The sequence below is a fragment of the Crocuta crocuta genome, unplaced genomic scaffold (assembly GCF_008692635.1).
Source record: "Crocuta crocuta isolate KB4526 unplaced genomic scaffold, BGI_CrCroc_1.0 scaffold279, whole genome shotgun sequence".
Classification (NCBI taxonomy): Eukaryota; Metazoa; Chordata; class Mammalia; order Carnivora; family Hyaenidae; genus Crocuta; species Crocuta crocuta.
The window spans coordinates 1534027-1538474 of NW_027551570.1; the positions used below are offsets into that span (position 1 = coordinate 1534027).

At 40.3% G+C, this 4448-nt stretch overlaps 1 pseudogene; it reads left to right on the forward strand.

Annotated features, from left to right (window-relative positions):
• Positions 1-945: 945 nt before the first annotated feature.
• LOC144220584 (tubulin alpha-1B chain-like) lies at positions 946-2255 on the forward strand (annotated as a pseudogene).
• The last annotated feature ends 2193 nt before the right edge of the window (positions 2256-4448 follow it).

The window sequence follows — 4448 nt, forward strand, 5'->3', positions numbered from 1 at the left end:
CAACATGAGGCTTAAACCCACAAATCATGAGATAGTGACCTGAGCCGAAATCAGACACTCAACCGACTGAGCTACCCAAGCGCCCCACAGAAAAATGTATTTTTAACAGGCCCTTCAGCTGCTTCTGATGAATCTCACAATTTTGAGAATTGTGGCAAGACAATGGCACTATTAAAGTCAATATGCCCTCCTAGTGTCTTCTTCTGATCCTCACAGAGATGTCCCCACAACAGTCTTAAATTGGACCAAGAATCTGCCATGTACTATTTATGAAAATGGTTCATAAATATTTATTCCACAAAAACCCTTCTCTACCCAAGCTAGAAGAACATTAGCAATTTGAAACAACCACATAAAATACACTACCACACAAGACAATAATTATCCCATTCAAAAAGCCACATAAAAAATTCTATGGGCTATTTTTTTTACTCTTCATCTATGTTTCTTCATCCTAAATAATCTTTCACAAACCTACAGTCTTTTAAGACTTTTGAAAAGCAAACAAACAAACAAAAAAAACAACCAAGACTTCTGAAAGGCAATAGTATATATTGGTTCAGAATATATACTCCAGAGCCAAACAGCCTGGGTTCAAACCCAGCCTCCATCGTGTATCAACTGTGAAAATGTACAATTTATATAAGAATTAAATGAGAAGGTAGATGTACAAGCATAGAACTATACCCCATAAATGATGGCTCTTAACATACTAATATCCATTATATCCCAGCCATGTGGAAAATGCTTTAACTTGCTCTTCTAGTAATTGAGATAGGTATCTGTGATTTTAGCCAGACTCCTTTCACATATTTTATCTCTACAGGTAAAGTAAGAATGTTAGTTTGGAGTTTCTCTCACATCAACTGCTTAAGTATCACGCTCTAACAAGTAACAACTTCTCATCCTCTCTACCATCTGCCTGGCAGCTGCAAAGCAGTGGCCATGTGTGAGTGCATCTCCATCCCTGTTGGCCCAGACTGGTGTCCAGACTGGCAGTGCCAGCTCGGAGCTCTATTGCCTGGAACACAATATCCAGCCCAATGATCAGATGCCAAGCAACAAGACCCCTGGGGGAGGAGATGACTCCTTCAACATCCTCTTCAGTGAGTCAGGTGCTGACAAACAAATGCCCAGGCAGTGTTTGTAGACCTGGAACCTACAGTCAGTGATGAAGTTCACACTGGCACCTACTGCCAGCTCTTCCACCCTGAGCAGCTCATCACAGGCAAGGAAGATGCTGCCAATAACTATGCCCGAGGGCACCACACCACTGGCAAGGAGATCATTGACCTTGTCTCAGACTGAATTCGGAAACTGGCCAACCAGTACACAGGTCTTCAAGGGCTTCTTGGTTTTCCCCAGCTTTGGAAGGGGAACTAGTTCTGGGTTCACCTCCCTGCTGATGGAACACCTCTCTGTCGATTATGACAAGAAGTCCAAGCTGGAGTTCTCCATTTTCCCAGCCTCCCAGGTTTCCACAGCTGTGACTGAGCCCTATAACTCAACTCGATCCTCTCTACCCACACCACCTTGGAGTACTCCGAATGTGTCTTCCTGGTAGACATCTGTCATAGAGATCTCAATATTGAACACCAAGCCTTCACTAACCTAAACAGGTTGATAGATCAAACTGTGTCCATCACTGCTTCCCTCAGATTTGATGGAGCCCTCAATGTTCATCTGACAGAATTCCAGACCAATCTGGTGCCCTATCCCCACATCTACTTCCTTCTGGCCACATATGCTCCTGTCATCTCTGCTAAGAAAGCTACCATGAACACCTTTCTGTAGCAGAGATCACGAATGCATGCTTTAAGCCAGCCAACCAGATGGTGAAATGTGACCCTTGCTATGGTAAATACATGGTTTGCTGCCTGTTGTACCAGGGCAACTTTGCTCCCAAAGATGTTAATGCTGCCATTGCCACCATCAAGACCAAGCATATCATCCAGTTTGTGGACTGGTGCCCCGTTGGCTCCAATGTTGGCCTTAATTACCAGCCTCCCACTGTGGTACCTGGTAGAGACCTGGTCAAAGTACGGCAAGATGTGTGCATGCAGAGGCCTTGGTCCCCCTGAACCACAAGTTTAACCTGATGTAGGCCAAGCATGCCTTTGTTCACTGGTATGTGGATGAGAGAAGGAGAGTTTTCTGAGGCCTGTGAGGACACGGCTGCCCTTGAGAAGGATTATGAGGCTATTGGTGTGGGTTCTGTGGAAGAAGAGGGTGAAGAAGGAGGAGAGGAATATTAAAGTTAAAAATGTCACATAGGTACTGCTTTTATAGGGAAGCTTATTCTGTTTTAAACATTGAAAAGTTGTGCTCTGATCAATTAATGTGTATGTAGCAGTGTATACTGTCACATACAATTACTAGCCTATGTTTTAAAACACGATGGTTTATTACAGACCCAAGCTGTCCATTTCTCTGATGGGTGTGAATGAAGTATTCCCTGTCTTAAATGAAGAGAAAGGAAGGAAGGAAGGAGAGAGGGAGGGAGGAAGAGAATGTTAGTTTGGATTACAGGAGTATATTCACATCATAGATCATAGTTAAGCTAATTTACACAAAAAATGGTGAAAGCTATGGTTACAACCTGATTAGTACACTTCACTGATTGGATTAATCAATTGCATAGTCTTATGGATAATTTTGTTCTTCCTCTAGAAAGGTCTCAGTATCCCTGCGAATACTTTATCAGTGTAACTGTTTATAGATCTGATAACCAAAATAGAATGTAAGTTTCCTAAGTATAATACCTTACACAAATTTATGTCCCCAGCACTACAGTATATAGTGTCTGACATAGAATAGGTACTCAAAAAATGTCTGTGGAACTGAACCTAAAAAGAAAACAAAACACAGAAATCTCTTATGAAAGTCATCCATTTAAAATCATCCAGTGAATCCTATTTTTGGTTTTTCTTTACCCCCTTTGATACTCTTTTTGGCCTGATTTATAAAGAACTTAAAAATGTTAAGAATTGATGTTTAAGGAGTCTTTTCAAAATCTTAAGTCCCACTGAATCTGTTGCTATAAGTTTTTTGTTACTTCCTTACATAGTTCCTATGGTCAAACTGTAACAACTTTCTCAGTCTTACAATTTATTTGCTCTCGGGAACATCTATCCAGAATGGGTGACAATCATTTTGTTATACAAAATTTAATGTTCTTCAGTTCATACAGCATGCTGGCCCCAAATGATCTCCCTAACCATTTCTCTCCATGCTGCCCACTGTACATCAGGGCCCTTCTTATAAACACAAGGGTCTTGAGTTTGCCCTCTGTTAAACTTACTTGTCTCAAATGTTGATACCCTGCTCACTCTAGCACTTCTCAACAAGCAACAAATGCAATTCCTTATTTAGAATGAGTGTGTGCATTTTGGATGCCAGAGTCTTTTCTTTTTAGTCCTCAGCAACTAGATTCCTCCCTTCAGAAATGTTTTCCTAAACTCACAGATAAAATTCATCACTCTTAGCCTTGCACTTCCAGGTAGCTTCTCTGTGTTTCTACTGCCTCATTTGTCACATTGTCACTTATTTGTTCCCATGTTTTTTTCCCCTGGAAGGAGGTAGCCCCTGTGTCTTATTCACTTTTAGATTCCCAGCACTCAGCATAGCTCAATGAAATGTTTTTAATTGAATAGAATAATCTCTTCAGTATTGCCTTTATACATAAAACATTTTAGCAGTTTCTTGAAAGCAGTTTTCAGATTTTGTTCTTTCATATACCCTTACCCTAATAATCCTGCTTTGCATGTACATGGTGATTTAAAAAACATCAAAATTGAGGTTGTTGGAATACATCGAGGGAGGACTTTGTGATTGTGTTTACAAATGTACACATTTTCTTAGAATTAAATGAAATATCAGAACACCTGAGGCAGTGACACCATTAGTGGCGGTGGTATCACCATTCCGGCATGGCCTTGAGGCCTCATTCATGCTAGAAAATTTCATTCAAGATGATTTCATCAGCCATACTTTAGGAGTGGATTTATTCCCACTTTCAGATTGGCTCCATAAGGACTAGATAAAAACGGTATGATTAACTTTGATTTCTCCTACCAAAAAAAAAAAAAAAAAGTTTTTTCTAATATTGTTTTTCTTACTCCAAATGAAGATGTACTTATTTCAGGGAAAAAAAATTTAAAAATACAATCACAAAGAATGTAAAAAGCAAGCAAGCATATTCCTAATGATTGAGACAGCTGCTACCAACACCTTGGTAGACAGACTTTTTGGGGGGATGTGTATATCCTGCTGCAGTAAATGCTGCCATTTACTAAACACGTACTCCACGCCAAGCTCTCTACATATTTAGCCCAGATGTCAGCTCAGCCCTTTCTGGCTCTTAACGTCTTTGTTGGATTGAGCTGCACTCCCACTCTAGGGCCTACGACAATTCTACACCTTATTCATTTTTATGAATTTTAGAGAAA